Below are 18,721 nucleotides of genomic sequence, written 5' to 3'. Positions count from 1 at the left end.
TAGGACAGGCTCAGCCAGAAGAGTACTGGACAGCCCCCTGGTTCCTCTCTAGGTTTCTTCCTAGGTTCTGGCCTTTCTAGGGAGTTCCCAGCCACCTTGCGTCTACACCTGCATTGCTTGCTGTTTGGTGTTTCAGGCTGGGTTTCTGTACAGCACTTTGTGACATCTGCTGATATAAAAAGAGCTTTATAAATACATTTGATTTGATTTTAATTTGACACTTCACAACAAACTTCCTTTAGATTTTTTGGGGGGGGACTCTGTCGTTTAATGTTGTGAATCTGTTATTCAATGTGTTTGTATTGGCTAATAGCAGTACGGACAAAAATATTTTTTCATCAAATATTATTTTTGATATTTTTTTATACTTTAATAAGGGGTCATAAAATTCAAAACCAAATAGCAAAATGATCCTTGGTATGATCTTCTTAAAACAATTTCATATAGCTTAGACAGAGCTAAGACTCTTATGGGTTAAAGAAGGATTTTGAATGGGGTATGGTAGTAGGTAGTAGGTACACCACTTTGACTGCCTCAAATAAAGGGCCCTATTCAATACTCTTTTTCAAATATTTGATTAAGTTAAGGTGTTTTCATTTTACACAACAATAACTTGACTATCTGTCCTCTATCATCCTGTTTAGACTAGCAGAAGAGTGAGGTATCTGGTTTAATTCATTGATTGACTGATTGATGATGGATGATGGTTGATTGATTGATGATGGATGATGATTGGTTGATTGATTGATGATGGATGATTGGTTGATTGGTTGATTGATTATGGATGGTTGATTGATTGATGATGGATGATTGGTTGATTGATTGATGATGGATGATTGGTTGATTTGTTGGTTGATGATGGATGATTGGTTGATTGATTGATGATGGATGATTGGTTGATTTGTTGATTGACTGAAATTGTGCTACTAACGCATAAACACATCTCGTAAAGTAATGATGTTTTTGTTTGGTTAGCTTCTTCAGAAGTTCCAGCTAGGCAGGCTAACGTTAGTTAGCTATTTAATTTACTAGCTATCATACAGTAGGCGTATATTAATAATTATATAGTTAATATAAGTAGACATGCACTCATAATTGATTGAAGCGCATATAAAGCACCCACAAGCTACTGGTGGCTGAAAACAGTCGTCGAGGGACAAACGAGTGACGAATTTCTGGGAAGAATTCATTCCTTCCTTCCTCGCCCTTCGCCCTGCAAGTGTAAACTCGTCAGATGTCATGATACGTAATCAAAGTGTCCACTTAATTTAATTGAGGGGAGAGGGTGTGTCTGTTGAGTGTTTGGAATGTAGCCTGGGATAACACAAAACCACTTCCTTATTTCCTTTGTGGTCTGTATTTACACAGGCAGCCCAGTTCTGATCTAGTTCATTATTCACTAAGGCAGTATTTACACAGGCAGCCCAGTTCTGATCTAGTTCATTATTCACTAAGGCAGTATTTACACAGGCAGCCCAGTTCTGATCTAGTTCATTATTCACTAAGGCAGTATTTACACAGGCAGCCCAGTTCTGATCTAGTTCATTATTCACTAAGGCAGTATTTACACAGGCAGCCCAGTTCTGATCTAGTTCATTATTCACTAAGGCAGTATTTACACAGGCAGCCCAGTTCTGATCTAGTTCATTCTTCACTAAGGCAGTATTTACACATACTTCGCATTTCCAGTGCTTTGCCTGCTGATAGAATAGATACTTATTGTCCATTTTAATCCAAATAAATTGATCCGCTGTCACAAGTCAAACCTCAGACGCTATGTATATCCTCCTTCCCCAAAACCTGCCATGCACAATTTAAACACTTGTCCCCCTATCCCCCTTCCCCAAAACCTACCATGCACAATTTAAACACTTGTCCCCCCTATCCCCCTTCCCCAAAACCTACCATGCACAATTTAAACACTTGTCCCCCTATCCCCCTTCCCCAAAACCTACCATGCACAATTTAAACACTTGTCCCCCTATCCCCTTCCCCAAAACCTACCATGCACAATTTAAACACTTGTCCCCCTATCCCCTTCCCCAAAACCTGCCATGCACAATTTAAACACTTGTCCCCCTATCCCCCTTCCCCAAAACCTACCATGCACAATTTAAACACTTGTCCCCCTATCCCCCTTCCCCAAAACCTACCATGCACAATTTAAACACTTGTCCCCCTATCCCCCTTCCCCAAAACCTACCATGCACAATTTAAACACTTGTCCCCCTATCCCCCTTACCCAAAACATGTGTAAATACCGGACTATAAATGGTGCATTCCTGTTTTATACACTGAAAGGTTTATTCTATTCTACTGAGACATTTACTTGATGTTCGTGTTCTTATCTTTTAGTATTTCAAATCAAATCAAATCAAATTTTATTTGTCACATACACATGGTTAGCAGATGTTAATGCGAGTGTAGCGAAATGCTTGTGCTTCTAGTTCCGACAATGCAGTAATATCCAACGAGTAATCTAACCTAACAATTCCACAACTACTACCTTATATACACAAGTGTAAAGGAATGAGGAATATGTACATAAAAATATATGAATGAGTGATGGTACAGAACGGCATAGGCTAGATGCAGTAGATGGTATTGAGTACAGTGTATACATATGAGGTGAGTAATGTAGGGTATGTAAACATATAAAAGTGGCATTGGTTAAAGTGGCTACATACATTGATACATTTTTTCTATTATTAAAGTGGCTGGAGTTGAGTCAGTGTCAGTGTGTTGGCAGCAGCCACTCAATGTTAGTGGTGGCTGTTTAACAGTCTGATGGCCTTGAGATAGAAGCTGTTTTTCAGTCTCTCGGTCCCAGCTTTGATGCACCTGTACTGACCTCGCCTTCTGGATGACAGCGGGGTGAACAGGCAGTGGCTCGGGTGGTTGATGTCCTTGATGATCTTTATGGCCTTCCTGTGACATCGGGTGGTGTAGGTGTCCTGGGAGGGCAGGTAGTTTGCCCCCGGTGATGCGTTGTGCAGACCTCACTACCCTCTGGAGAGCCTTACGGTTGTGGGCGGAGCAGTTGCCGTACCAGGCAGTGATACAGCCCGACAGGATGCTCTCGATTGTGCATCTGTAGAGGTTTGTGAGTGCATTTGGTGACAGCTGAATTTCTTCAGCCTCCTGAGGTTGAAGAAGCGCTGCTGCACCTTCTTCACCACGCTGTCTGTGTGTGTGGACCAATTCAGTTTGTCCGTGATGTGTACGCCGAGGAACTTAAAACTTACTACCCTCTCCACTACTGTCCCGTTAATGTGGATAGGGGGGTGTTCCCTCTGCTGTTTCCTGAAGTCCACAATCATCTCCTTTGTTTTGTTGACGTCGAGTGTGAGGTTATTTTCCTGACACCACACTCCGAGGGCCCTCACCTCCTCCCTGTAGGCCGTCTCGTCGTTGTTGGTAATCAAGCCTACCACTGTAGTGTCGTCTGCAAACTTGATGATTGAGTTCGAGGTGTGCATGGCCACGCAGTCGTGGGTGAACAGGGAGTACAGGAGAGGGCTCAGAACGCACCCTTGTGCCCCAGTGTTGAGGATCAGCGGGGTAGAGATGTTGTTACCTACCCTCACCACCTGGGGGCGGCCCGTCAGGAAGTCCAGTACCCAGTTGCACAAGGCAGGGTCGAGACCCAGGGTCTCAAGCTTAATGGCAAGTTTGGATGGTACTATGGTGTTAAATGCTGAGCTGTAGTCGATGAACAGCATTCTCACATAGGTATTCCTCTTGTCCAGATGTGGACCTATTGGGGTGGTAAGCAAATTGGAGTGGGTCTAGGGTGTCAGGTAGGGTGGGGGTGATATGGTCCTTGACTAGTCTCTCGAAGCACTTCATCATGACGGATGTGAGTGCTACGGTTCGATAGTCATTTAGCTCAGTTACCTTAGCTTTCTTAGGAACAGGAACAATGGTGGCCCTCTTGAAGCATGTGGGAACAGCAGACTTGAATAAGGATTGATTGAATATGTCCGTAAACACACCAGCCAGCTGGTCTGCGCATGCTCTGAGAACACGGCTGGGGATGCCATCTGGGCCTGCAGCCTTGCGAGGGTTAACACGTTAACACGTCGGCTGCAGTGAAGGAGAGTCTGCATGTTTTGGTTGCGGGCTGTGTCAGTGGCACTGTATTGTCCTCAAAGCGGGCAAAAAAGTTATTTAGTCTGCCTGGGAGCAAGACATCCTGGTCCGTGACTGGGCTGGTTTAAAAGCAGTGGTTCGCGCTTTCACTTTCACGCGAATGCTGCCATCAATCCACGGTTTCTAGTTGGGGAATGTTTTAATAAACACTGTGGGTACAACATCACCGATGCACTTGGTAATAAACTCGCTCACCGAATCAGCGTATTCGTCAATGTTGTTGTTTGACGAAATGCTGTTACAGCAGCAAAGGGGGGATCAACTCCATATGAATGCCCATGATTTTAGAGTGAGATGTTCGACGAGCAGGTGTCCACATACTTTTGGTAGTGTAGTGTATTTTATTGTCCATCAGAATGATTGCCTGTCACAATAGACATAAAAACACACGAGGTCCACTGTGACATTGGAGCTGCACCAGACACTGTTGCTTCATGTCTTACCAGGGGGTTAGAGGCCGGAGAGGGAGCACACGTGACAGAGAGAATTAGAGAGAACATACTTAAATTCACACAGGACACCGGATAAGACAGGAGAAATACTCCAGATATAACAGCATGGATATAACCCAACAAACATTGCCAACAAACATTGCCACATCACTAGAGGGATATTTTCAACCACCAGCCTACTACCCTGAGACAAGGCATATAGCCCACGAAGATCTCCCCCACAGCATGAACCCGAGGGGGGTGTCCTGGTAATCCGTCTGGCGCCGCAACTTTGTGAATATTGACCTGTTTAAAGGTCTTGCTCACATCGGCTACCGAGAGCATTATCACACCGTCACCAAGAACAGCTGGTTATCTTGTGCATGCTTCAGTGTTGCTTGCCTCAAAACGAGCATAAAATGCATTTAGCTCACCTGGTAGGCTCGTGTCACTGGGCAGCTCGCATCTGGGGTTTTCTTTGTAGTTCATAATAGTTTTCAAGCCCAGTCTGTAATAGTTTGCAGGCCCTGCCACATCCGACGAGCTTCAGAGCCGGTGTAGTAGGATTCAATCTTAATCTTGTATTGACGCTTTGCTTGTTTGATGGTTCGTCTGAGGGCATAGCAAGATTTCTTAGAAGTGTCCGGATTAGTGTCCCGCTCCTTGAAAGTGGCAGCTCTAGCCTTTAGCTTGATGCGGATGTTGCCTGTAATCCATGGCTTTTGGTTGGGAAATGTACGTACAGTCACAGTGGGGACGAGATCGTCAATGCACTTATTGATGAAGCCGATGACTGAGGTGGTATACACCTCAATGCCATTGGATGAATCCCATAACATATTCTAGTCTGTGCTAACAAAACAGTCCTGCAGCGTAGCATCCGCGTCATCTGACCACTTCCGTATCGAGCGAATCTCTGGTACTTCTTGCTTTAGTTTTTGCTTGTAAGGAGGAATCAGGAGGATTGAATTATGGTCAGATTTGCCAAATGGAGAGCTTTGTATGCATCTCTGTGTGATGTAAAGTTTTTTTAAAATCTGGTTGCACATGTGACATGCTGATAAATATGTGGTTAAACTGATTTAGGTTTGCCTGCATTAAAGTCACCGGCCACTAGGAGCACCTCCTCTTCGTGAGCATTTTCCTGTTTGCTTATGTCCTTATAGAGTTGGTTGAGTGCTGTCTTAGTGCCAGCATCGGTCTGTGGTGGTAAATAGACGGCTACGAATAATATAGATGAGAACTCTCTTGGGAGATAGAGTACCTCATGATGAGCTGTAGACCACACTATCTCGGGCAGCAATACCTTGAGACTTTTTTAATATTAGACATCTCGCACCAGCTGTAATTGACAAAAAGACACACACCACCACCCCTCATCTTACCAGACATAGCTTCTCTGTTCTGCCGGTGCATTGAAATCCCTCCAGCTCTATGGTATCCGTGTCGTCGTTTAGTCACGACTCTGTGAAACATAAGATATTACAGTTTTTAATGTCCCGTTGGTAGGATAATCGTAATTGTAGACCATCAATTTTATTTCCCAGTGATTGCATGCTAGCAAGTAGAATTGATGGCAGTGGGAGTTTACTTGCTCGCCTACGGATTCTCAAAAGCAGCCTGATCTCCGTCCTCTTTTCCTCAGTCTTTTCTTCACCAGATGACGGGGATCTGGGCTTGTTCCTGGGAGAGCAGTATATCTTTCTCTTCGGACTCGTTAAAGGAAACAGCTTCTTCCAGTCCGCGGTGAGTAATCCCAGGTCTGATGTCCAGAAGGTATTTTCGGTCATAAAAGACAATAGCAACAACATGATGTACAAAATACATTTTTTAAAAAAGTTACTAACAAAGCAAAAAAAATAATAATAATTGCGCAATTGGTTGAAATTCTTGCTCTCCTGCGCCTAACTCCACCTCTCCTAGGGAGATACTGACAATCTGATCCTCATCTAAGTCACAACAACAGACAAACACAGTCTGCTTAAACTAATAACACACAAACACTGCAGGCCAACCTGGCCCCTGTCTACAGTGGTACCAGGGTATTAACACTGCAGGCCAACCTGGCCCCAGTCTACAGTGGTACCAGGGTATTAACACTGCAGGCCAACCTGACCCCTGTCTACAGTGGTACCAGGAAAAACACTGCAGGCCAACCTGACCCCTGTCTACAGTGGTACCAGGGTATTAACACTGCAGGCCAACCTAACCCCTGTCTACAGTGGTACCAGGGTATTAACACTGCAGGCCAACCTGACCCCTGTCTACAGTGGTACCAGGAAATAAACTGCAGGCCAACCTGACCCCAGTCTACAGTGGTACCAGGGTATTAACACTGCAGGCCAACCTGACCCCAGTCTACAGTGGTACCAGGGTATTAACACTGCAGGCCAACCTGACCCCAGTCTACAGTGGTACCAGGGTATTAACACTGCAGGCCAACCTGGCCCCAGTCTACAGTGGTACCAGGGTATTAACACTGCAGGCCAACCTGACCTCTGTCTACAGTGGTACCAGGATATAACACTGCAGGCCAACCTGACCCCTGTCTACAGTGGTACCAGGATATTAACACTGCAGGCCAACCTGACCCCTGTCTACAGTGGTACCAGGAAAAACACTGCAGGCCAACCTGACCCCTGTCTACAGTGGTACCAGGGTATTAACACTGCAGGCCAACCTGACCCCAGTCTACAGTGGTACCAGGGTATTAACACTGCAGGCCAACCTGACCCCTGTCTACAGTGGTACCAGGGTATTAACACTGCAGGCCAACCTGACCCCTGTCTACAGTGGTACCAGGGTATTAAAACTGCAGGCCAACCTGACCCCTGTCTACAGTGGTACCAGGGTATTAACACTGCAGGCCAACCTGACCCCTGTCTACAGTGGTACCAGGGTATTAACACTGCAGGCCAACCTGACCCCTGTCTACAGTGGTACCAGGATATAACACTGCCTGTCTGAATTTTCCACAGTCTATTTAAAACAATGTTTTGATTTGTGTCGATCTCATCAGTGTGATCATTAAAGACTACCGCCAGGGGGAGCTGTGGCATCATGCTGCAGGCTACAGACTCCTATGGATAACCATTCAGGATCAGTAGTGGTTCTGTCTGACTAGTGTTCTCAGTACTTAACATAATGGAACCAAATCATTCTCTCTCCCTCACTCTTCCTCCCTCTCTCATCCAGAACCAAAACATTCTCTCTCTCCCTTGCTCTTCCTCCCTCTCTCATCCAGAACCAAATCATTCGCTCTCCCTCTCTACACACGTTTTCTCAGTCAGTCCAGAGCACAATGGCTACAACATGGTCACATCTGACATCTACCCTATTTTAGTTGAGGTAAATTAGGTAATATGTGCATATAGGTATAGTTAAAGTGACTATACATAGATAATAAACAGAGTGTAGCTGCAACGTAAAAGAGGTGTCAGGGTAGATTCCTGTTCAGGAGTCTTATGGCTTGGGGGTAGAAGCTGTTAAGAAGCCTTAGAGGGTCACACATTTAAGAGTGACTGGTCTGTGTTCATGGTGACAAGTCTGGGAGACACATTACCACCTCTCTAGCAGTGTCTCTCACAATGTCCCCACAAATCAGCTATTATGATGTGGCTGTAGAGACAGAATCCCAGGTAGAGCAGAGACAAAGAGAGAGCAAAGGTGACCTTAATGCCTCAGCAGACACTCAGAAGGGGCCTTAATGCCTCAGCAGACACTCAGAAGGGGCCTTAATGTCTCAGCAGACACTCAGAAGGGGCCTTAACGTCTCAGCAGACACTCAGAAGGGGCCTTAATGCCTCAGCAGACACTCAGAAGGGGCCTTAATGTCACAGCAGACAGTCAGAAGGGGCCTTAACACCTCAGCAGACACTCAGAGGGGGCCTTAATGTCTCAGCAGACACTCAGAAGGGGCCTTAATGTGTCAGCTGACCCTCATAGGGGGCCTTAATGTCTCAGCAGACACTCAGAGGGGGCCTTAATGTCTCAGCAGACACTCAGAAGTGGTCTTAACTTCTCAGAAGACACTCAGAAGGGGCCTTAATGCCTCAGCAGACACTCAGAGGGGGCCTTAATGCCTCAGCAGACACTCAGAGGGGGCCTTAAAGCTTCTCTTATTGATCATTCATCAGAGGCAGGGAGACAGACAGGCAGGAAAGAGAGGCAGGGAGACAGACGGGAAGGAAAGAGAGGCAGGGAGACAGACGGGAAGGAAAGAGAGGCAGGGAGACAGACGGGAAGGAAAGAGAGGCAGGGAGACAGACGGGAAGGAAAAAGAGGCAGGGAGACAGACGGGAAGGAAAGAGAGGCAGGGAGACAGACGGGAAGGAAAGAGAGGCAGGGAGACAGACGGGAAGGAAAAGAGGCAGGGAGACAGACGGGAAGGAAAGAGAGGCAGGGAGACAGACGGGAAGGAAAGAGAGGCAGGGAGACAGACGGGAAGGAAAGAGAGGCAGGGAGACAGACGGGAAGGAAAGAGAGGCAGGGAGACAGATGGGAAGGAATGATAGGCAGGGAGACAGACAGGAAGGAAAGAGAGGCAGGGAGACAGACAGGAAGGAAAGAGAGGCAGGGAGACAGACAGACAGGAAGGAAAGAGAGGCAGGGAGACAGACAGGCAGGGGAGAGAGGCAGGGAGACAGACAGGCAGGTTAGAGAGGCAGGGAGTGGGACAGGGGAATGGGGAGAGGAGGAGGGGAGGAGAGTGTGGAGGAGAGGGAGGAGTGGGAGAGGAGAAGATGAGGAGCAGGAGACTTAGGAGGAGGAAAGTAATGATAGAATGCGCTGACTCGCTCCCTCCCTCCCTCCCTCCCTGCCAGTGTTGTTTTTCCTCCTCTCAGGACTCCAGCAGCAGTCAGGTCAACTCCAGGCCAGCTCTTCAGATGAGAAATAGTTGGCCTGTTGCCCTGGACCTGCCTGGCACATGCTCAAATACGCCCTTTTCAAAAGATTACTGTGCTGCAACAGCAGTGTGTACATTTTGCCACTGCCAAAGCCTCCTGGGGGGCAGGGCAGATCTAATGAGGGGAGAGGAATGTGAATGAGGGAGAAGGGAGGGGGAGAGGAAGGTACAGAGAGGGGAGAGTCTTGGCAACAGTGTTGGTGCACGTGGAATGGACTAGCACTGCAGATGAAGGGATAGGAGGAAGGGAGGGAGGAAGGGATAGGAGGAAACGAGGGAGAGATAGGAGGAAGGGAGTGGAGGAAGGGATAGGAGGGATATGAGGTTAGGGAGGGAGGGATAGGAGGAAGGAAGGGAGGGAGGGATAGGAGGAAACGAGGGGAGAGAGGAGGAAGGGAGGGAGGAAGGAATAGGAGGGATATGAGGTTAGGGAGGGAGGGATAGGAGGAAGGAAGGGAGGAAGGGATAGGAGGAAACGAAGGAGGGAGAGATAGGAGGAAGGGAGGGAGGAAGGGATAGGAGGAATGAAGGAGGGAGGGAGGGATAGGAGGAAGGAAGGGAGGGAGGGGATAGGAGGAAATGAGGTTAGGGAGGGAGGGAGGAGGAAGGGAGGGAGGAAGGAATAGGAGGGATATGAGGTTAGGGAGGGAGGGATGGAGGAAATGAGGGAGAGAAGGAGGAAGGGAGGAAGGGATAGGAGGAAACGAGGGAGAGATAGGAGGAAGGGAGGGAGGAAGGGATAGGAGGGATATGAGGTTAGGGAGGGAGGGATTGGAGGAAATGAGGGAGAGATAGGAGGAAGGGAGGGAGGAAGGGATAGGAGGGATATGAGGTTAGGGAGGGAGGGAGGGATAGGAGGAAAGAAGGGAGGAAGGGAGGGATAGGAGGAAGCGAGGGAGAGATAGGAGGAAGTGAAGGAGGAAGGGATAGGAGGGATATGAGGTTAGGGAGGGAGGGATGGATGGACAGGAGGAAGGAAGGGAGGGAGGGATAGGAGGAAACGAGGGAAAGATAGGAGGAAGGAGGGAGGGATAGGTGGAAGGGAGGGAGGGAGGGATAGGAGGAAACGAGGGAGTGAGAGATAGGAGGAAGGGAGGGAGGGATAAGAGGAAACAAGGGAGGGATAGGAGGAAGGGAGGGAGGGACAGGAGGAAGGGAGGGAGGGATAGGAGGAAGGGAGGGAATGATAGGTGGAAGGGAGGGGGATAGGAGGAATGGAGGGAGGGAAGGAGGAAGGGGTGGAGGGATAGGTGGAAGGGGGGATAGGAGGAAGGGAGAGAAGGAAGGATTGGAGGAAATGAGGGAGGGATAGGAGGAAGGGATAGGTGGAAGGGAGGGATAGGTGGAAGGGAGGGATAGGAGGAAGGGAGGGAGGGAGGGATAGGTGGAAGGGAGGGAGGGATAGGAGGAAACGAGGGAGGGATAGGAGGAAGGTATAGGAGGAACGAAGGAAGGGAGGGATAGGAGGAAGGTTCAGAGGGAAGGATATGAGGAATGGAGGGATGGATGGGTTAGGAGGAAGGGAGGGTTAGGAGGAAGGGAGGGTTAGGAGGAAGGGATAGGAGGAAGGGAAGGAGGGACAGGAGGAAGGGAGGGAGGGGTAGGAGGAAGGGGTGGGAGGAAATGAGGGAGGGAGGGATAGGTGGAATGGAGGGAGGGAGGGATAGGTGGAAGGGAGGGAGGGAAGGATAGGAGGAAACGAAGGAGGGAGGGATAGGTGGATGGGAGGGAGGGATAGGTGGATGGGAGGGAGGGAGGGATAGGAGGAAATGAGGGAGGGAGGTATAGGTGGAAGGGAGGGAGGGATAGAAGGAAATGAGAGGAGGGTGGGATAGGTGGAAACGAGGGAGGGATAGGAGGAAACGAGGGAGGGATAGGTGGAAGGGAGGGAGGGAGGGATAGGAGGAAGGGAGGGGGAATGATAGGAGGAAAGGAGGGAGGGGTAGGAGGAAGGGATTTTTATTTTATTTTTTAATTTTTTTTATTTCACCTTTATTTAACCAGGTAGGCCAGTTGAGAACAAGTTCTCATTTGCAACTGCGACCTGGCCAAGATAAAGCATAGCAGTGTGAGCAGACAACACAGAGTTACACATGGAATAAACAATTAACAAGTCAATAACACAGTAGAAAACAAAGGGGGGAGTCTATATACAATGTGTGCAAAAGGCATGAGGAGGTAGGCGAATAATTACAATTTTGCAGATTAACACTGGAGTGATAAATGATCAGATGGTCATGTACAGGTAGAGATATTGGTGTGCAAAAGAGCAAGTAAATAAATAAAAACAGTATGGGGATGAGGTAGGTGAAAATGGGTGGGCTATTTACCAATAGACTATGTACAGCAGCAGCGATCGGTTAGCTGCTCAGATAGCTGATGTTTGAAGTTGGTGAGGGAGATAAAAGTCTCCAACTTCAGCGATTTTTGCAATTCGTTCCAGTCACAGGCAGCAGAGTACTGGAACGAAAGGCGGCCAAATGAGGTGTTGGCTTTAGGGATGATCAGTGAGATACACCTGCTGGAGCGCGTGCTACGGATGGGTGTTGCCATCGTGACCAGTGAACTGAGATAAGGCGGAGCTTTACCTAGCATGGACTTGTAGATGACCTGGAGCCAGTGGGTCTGGCGACGAATATGTAACGAGGGCCAGCCGACCAGACCATACAGGTCGCAGTGGTGGGTGGTATAAGGTGCTTTAGTGACAAAACGGATGGAACTGTGATAGACTGCATCCAGTTTGCTGAGTAGAGTGTTGGAAGCCATTTTGTAGATGACATCGCCGAAGTCGAGGATCGGAAGGATAGTCAGTTTTACTAGGGTAAGTTTGGCGGCGTGAGTGAAGGAGGCTTTGTTGCGGAATAGAAAGCCGACTCTTGATTTGATTTTCGATTGGAGATGTTTGATATGAGTCTGGAAGGAGAGTTTGCAGTCTAGCCAGACACCTAGGTACTTATAGATGTTCACATATTCAAGGTCGGAACCATCCAGGGTGGTGATGCTAGTCGGGCATGCGGGTGCAGGCAGCGATCGGTTGAAAAGCATGCATTTGGTTTTACTAGCGTTTAAGAGCAGTTGGAGGCCACGGAAGGAGTGTTGTATGGCATTGAAGCTTGTTTGGAGGTTAGATAGCACAGTGTCCAATGACGGGCCGAAAGTATATAGAATGGTGTCGTCTGCGTAGAGGTGGATCAGGGAATCGCCCGCAGCAAGAGCAACGTCATTGATATATACAGAGAAAAGAGTCGGCCCGAGAATTAAACCCTGTGGCACCCCCATAGAGACTGCCAGAGGACCGGACAGCATGCCCTCCGATTTGACACACTGAACTCTGTCTGCAAAGTAATTGGTGAACCAGGCAAGGCAGTCATCCGAAAACCGAGGCTACTGAGTCTGCCGATAAGAATATGGTGATTGACAGAGTCGAAAGCCTTGGCAAGGTCAATGAAGACGGCTGCACAGTACTGTCTTTTATCGATGGCGGTTATGATATCATTTAGTACCTTGAGTGTTGCTGAGGTGCACCCGTGACCGGCTCGGAAACCAGATTGCACAGCGGAGAAGGTACGGTGGGATTCGAGATGGTCAGTGACCTGTTTGTTGACTTGGCTTTCGAAGTCCTTAGACTAGGCAGGGCAGGATGGATATAGGTCTGTAACAGTTTGGGTCCAGGGTGTCTCCCCTTTGAAGAGGGGGATGACTGCGGCAGCTTCCAATCCTTGGGGATCTCAGACGATATGAAAGAGAGGTTGAACAGGCTGGTAATAGGAGTTGCGACAATGGCGGCGGAAAGTTTCAGAAATAGGGGGTCCAGATTGTCAAGCCCAGCTGATTTGTACGGGTCCAGGTTTTGCAGCTCTTTCAGAACATCTGCTATCTGGATTTGGGTAAAGGAGAACCTGGAGAGGCTTGGGCGAGGAGCTGCCGGGGGGGGGCGGAGCTGTTGGCCGAGGTTGGAGTAGCCAGGCGGAAGGCATGGCCAGCCGTTGAGAAATGCTTATTGAAGTTTTCGATAATCATGGATTTATCGGTGGTGACCGTGTTACCTAGCCTCAGTGCAGTGGGCAGCTGGGAGGAGGTGCTCTTGTTCTCCATGGACTTCACAGTGTCCCAGAACTTTTTGGAGTTGGAGCTACAGGATGCAAACTTCTGCCTGAAGAAGCTGGCCTTAGCTTTCCTGACTGACTGCGTGTATTGGTTCCGGACTTCCCTGAACAGTTGCATATCCCGGGGACTATTCGATGCTATTGCAGTCCGCCACAGGATGTTTTTGTGCTGGTCGAGGGCAGTCAGGTCTGGGGTGAACCAAGGACTGTATCTGTTCTTAGTTCTGCATTTTTGAACGGAGCATGCTTATCTAAAATGGTAAGGAAGTTACTTTTAAAGAATGACCAGGCATCCTCAACTGACGGGATGAGGTCAATATCCTTCCAGGATACCCGGGCCAGGTCGATTAGAAAGGCCTGCTCACAGAAGTGTTTTAGGGAGCGTTTGACAGTGATGAGGGTGGTCGTTTGACTGCGGCTCCGTAGCGGATACAGGCAATGAGGCAGTGATCGCTGAGATCCTGGTTGAAGACAGCGGAGGTGTATTTGGAGGGCCAGTTGGTCAGGATGACGTCTATGAGGGTGCCCTTGTTTACAGAGTTAGGGTTGTACCTGGTGGGTTCCTTGATGATTTGTGTGAGATTGAGGGCATCTAGCTTAGATTGTAGGACTGGCGGGGTGTTAAGCATATCCCAGTTTAGGTCACCTAACAGAACAAACTCTGAGGCTAGATGGGGGCGATCAATTCACAAATGGTGTCCAGGGCACAGCTGGGAGCTGAGGGGGTCGGTAGCAGGCGGCAACAGTGAGAGACTTATTTCTGGAGAGAGTAATTTTCAAAATTAGTAGTTCGAACTGTTTGGGTATGGACCTGGAAAGTATGACATTACTTTGCAGGCTATCTCTGCAGTAGACTGCAACTCCTCCCCCTTTAGCAGTTCTATCTTGACGGAAGATGTTATAGTTGGGTATGGAAATCTCTGAATTTTTGGTGGCCTTCCTGAGCCAGGATTCAGACACAGCAAGGACATCAGGGTTAGCAGAGTGTGCTAGAGCAGTGAGTAAAACAAACTTAGGGAGGAGGCTTCTGATGTTGACATGCATGAAACCAAGGCTTTTTCGATCACAGAAGTCAACAAATGAGGGTGCCTGGGGACATGCAGGGCCTGGGTTTACCTCCACATCACCCGCGGAACAGAGAAGGAGTAGTATGAGGGTGCGGCTAAAGGCTATCAAAACTGGTCGCCTAGAGCGTTGGGGACAGAGAATAAGAGGAGCAGGTTTCTGGGCATGGTAGAATATATTCAGGGCATAGTGCGCAGACAGGGGTATGGTGGGGTGCGGGTACAGCGGGGGTAAGCCCAGGCACTGGGTGATGATGAGAGAGGTTGTGTCTCTGGACATGCTGGTTGTAATGGGTGAGGTCACCGCATGTGTGGGAGGTGGGACAAAGGAGTTATCAGGGGTATGAAGAGTAGAACTAGGGGCTCCATTGTGAACTAGAACAATGATAACTAACCTGAGCAAAAGTATACAAGGCATATTGACATTTGAGAGAGACATACAGCGAGGCATACAGTAATCACAGGTGTTGAATTGGGAAAGCTATCTTAAACAGTAGGTGAGACAACAGCTAATCAGCTAGCACAACAACAGCAGGTAAAATGGCGTTGACTAGGCAACGGGGCCGATAGATAAAACATAAACAAGCAGAATGGAGTACCGTGATTAATGGACAGTCCAGAGTGCATCAGCTATGTAGCCAAGAGATCAGTGTCCAGGGGGCAGCGGTGGATGGGGCAGGGAAGCTGGACTGGCGAGTGTTATCCAGGTTGGAAAAAAAAAAAGTTAACAATGACTAAATAGCTTGTAGCTAGTTAGCTGGTTAGCTTCTGGAGGTTCTTGAGTGTGTTCTAAAAATAAAAAATAATAGCGATTCCGTATCACATTGGGTGAGGCAGGTTTCCGGAAAGGTATAAACAGATTAAAAATCAAGAAGAGATAGAAAGTAAATATGGGTCCGGTGAGTGTTTGGGACGCGGCGAATCAGACGTTTAGCAGGCCTGTGCTAACAAGCTAACAGTTCGTAGGCCCGGGCTAGACAAGCTAGCAGTTAGCAGGCCTGTGCTAACAAGCTAACAGTTCGTAGGCCCGGGCTAAACAAGGTAGCAGTTAGCGGACCGGGGCTAGACAAGCTAGCAGTTAGCAGGCCGAGTTTAGCAAGCAGGGAGATAGCGAGGGCTAGAGAGTTGGCCTTTAGGGGACGTCGCGATGGGGTGAGTCTGTTTATTCCTCTTCATGCGGTGACATCGATAGACCGGTCGTGGGCCCGGGTATTGTAGCCCAGGAGTATGCTACGGTGGTGGTACAGGTGCGCTGGCCGGGCTAGCTTCACGCTAAGTGGGTGGAAGCGCTAGCCAGGAGTAATCATCCGGGGTTGCGGTTTAGCTAGATAGCTAGTTGTGAAGATCCAGCTGAAATGTTCCGTTTGCGGTGGGAATCCAGGGATGAGTCTGGGGATGGAAAAATAAATAGGTCCGTTATGCTCTGGTTAGAGTCGCGTTGTTCGAGCTGGCAAGAGCTTTCCGAGCTAAAGGTTAGCTTAGCTGATGACCGGTTAGCTGAAGACCGCTAGCATAGCTGGTGGTTAGCCGGCTAGCTTCAGTTGAGGGGTTCCGGTTCCGAAGTAAATATAAATACTTTAGGAAAAATAGCTACATTGGGTGAGGCGGGTTGCAGGAGAGTATTTGGAAGCTTAGGTTTAGCAAAATGTTTTTGAAGAAAAATATGTAAAAATATGTAAAAAACGAAAAATAGACGATATATACAGGGACACGACGAGACAGGACGACTTACTGCTACGCCATCTTGGAACCAAGATAGGTGGAAGGGAGGGAGGGAGGATAGGAGGAAGGGATAGGAGGAAGCGAGGGAGGGAGGGATAGGAGGAAACGAGGGAGGGAGGGATAGGAGGAAACGAGAGAGGGATAGGAGGAATGAAGGAAGGGAGGAAGGGAGGGATAGGAGGAAGGTTCGGATGGAAGGATATGAGGAATGGAGGGATGGATGGGATAGGAGGAAGGGAGGGTTAGGAGGAAGGGACGGAGGGATCGGAGGAAGGGAGGGAGGGAGGGATAGGTGGAAGGGAAGGAGGGAGGATAGGATGAAGGAAGGGAAGGAGGGACAGGAGGATGGGAGGGAGGGATAGGAGGAAGGGAGGGATAGGAGGCATTGCTTGCTGTTTGGGGTTTTAGGCTGGGATTCTGTACAGCACTTTGTGACATTGGCTAATGTAAAAAGGGCTTTTTGGGTAAATTTGATTAAATATACAAGGTCTGTGTAACGGAATTCTTCGTCCTCCTCTGATGTGGAGTATGAAATGTCGGACCAATGTGCAGCGTGGTATGTGTTCATGATCATTTATTTTACTGAACACTCAAATACAAATTAACAACGTGAAAATAAACTAAAACCGAAACAACGAACGACACCTGCCTCTGATTGAGAACCATACCAGGCCAAACACATAAACACAACATAGAAAAAAGAACATAGACTACCCACCCCAACTCACCCCCTGACCAAACTAAAACAAAGACATAACAAAGGAACAGGCCCCCAAAGGTGCGGACTCCGGCTGGGCATCTGTCCGCGGTGGCGGCTCTGGCGCGGGATGTGGACCCCACTCCACCATAGTCTTTGCCCGCGCCTTTAGAGTGGCAACCCTCTCCACCGACCTCAGACTGGGGACCCTTGCCGCGGGTCCCGAATGGACGGGAGATTCCGGCAGCACCGGACAGGTGGGAGACTCCGGCAGCGCCGGAGTGAAGGGCGATTCCGGCAGCTCCTGACTGACGGACGTCTCCGGCAGCTCCTGACTGACGGGCGGCTCTGGCAGCTCCTGACTGACGGGCGGTTCTGGCAGCTCCGAACTGACGGGCGGCTCTGGCAGCTCAGGACAGACGGGCGGACCTGGAGGGAGGAAACCTACAGGAGGCCTGGTGCGTGGAGGAGACACCGGATGGACCGGGCTGTGGGGGAGCACTGGAGCCCTGGTGCGCAGCCTTGGCACCACTCCTCCAGGCTGGATGACCACTTTAGCCCGGACCCTCCAGAGTGCAGGCACAGGTTGAACCGGGCTGTGGGTGAGCACTGGAGATCTGGTGCATACCACTTGCACCTCTCCCTTAGGCTCAATACCCACATTCGCCCGGCACGGGTGGAGCGCAGGCATAGAACGCACTGCACCCTCCCAGCGCCCCGGAGACACAGCACGCAGCGCCGGCGCAGGATACCCTGGGCCGAAACGGCGTACCGGAGACCAAACACGCTGGGCTGGCACAACACGCCCTGGCTGGATGCCCACTCTCGCTTGGCACTTGCGGGGGGCTGGCCAATAGCTGTGAGCGCGTACTGGCGACACCGTGCGTTTGACTGCATAATACGGTGCCTGACCAGTACTGCGCTTCTTCTGGTAAGCACGAGGAGTGGGCTCAGGTCTCCAACCTGACTCTGCCCCACTCCCCTTGTCCCCCCTCCCAAATTTTTTTGGGGCTGCCTCTCGTGCTGCCGTGCTGCCTCCTTATATCGCCACCGCTCAGCTTTCGCTGCCTCCAGCTCTGCCTTGGGACGGCGATATTCCCCAGCCTGCCTCCAGCTCTGCCTTGGGACGGCGATATTCCCCAGCCTGTGCCCAGGGTCCATTGCCGTCAAGTATCTCCTCCCATGTCCAGGAGTCCGGAGATCGCTGCTGCTGCTGCTGCCCGATACCACGCTGGTCCTTGGTTGGTGGGTGATTCTGTAACGGAATTCTTCGTCCTCCTCTAACGAGGAGTATGAAATGTCGGACCAATGTGCAGCGTGGTATGTGTTCATGCTAATTTATTTTACTGAACACTCAAATACAAAATAACAACGTGAAAATAAACGAAAACCGAAACAGTCCTGTAAGGTGCGTAAAACACTAAAACAGAAAAGAATCACCCACAAAACACAAGTGGGAAAAGGCTACCTAAGTATGATTCTCAATCAGAGACAACGAACGACACCTGCCTCTGATTGAGAACCATACCAGGCCAAACACATAGAAATATAACATAGAAAAAGAACCTAGACTACCCACCCCAACTCAAGCCCTGACCAAACTGAAACAAAGACATAACAAAGGAACTAAGGTCAGAACGTGA

Source organism: Oncorhynchus tshawytscha, linkage group LG25 (genome assembly GCF_018296145.1).
Source record: "Oncorhynchus tshawytscha isolate Ot180627B linkage group LG25, Otsh_v2.0, whole genome shotgun sequence".
NCBI lineage: Eukaryota > Metazoa > Chordata > Actinopteri > Salmoniformes > Salmonidae > Oncorhynchus > Oncorhynchus tshawytscha.
This window is presented reverse-complemented; position numbering follows the sequence as displayed.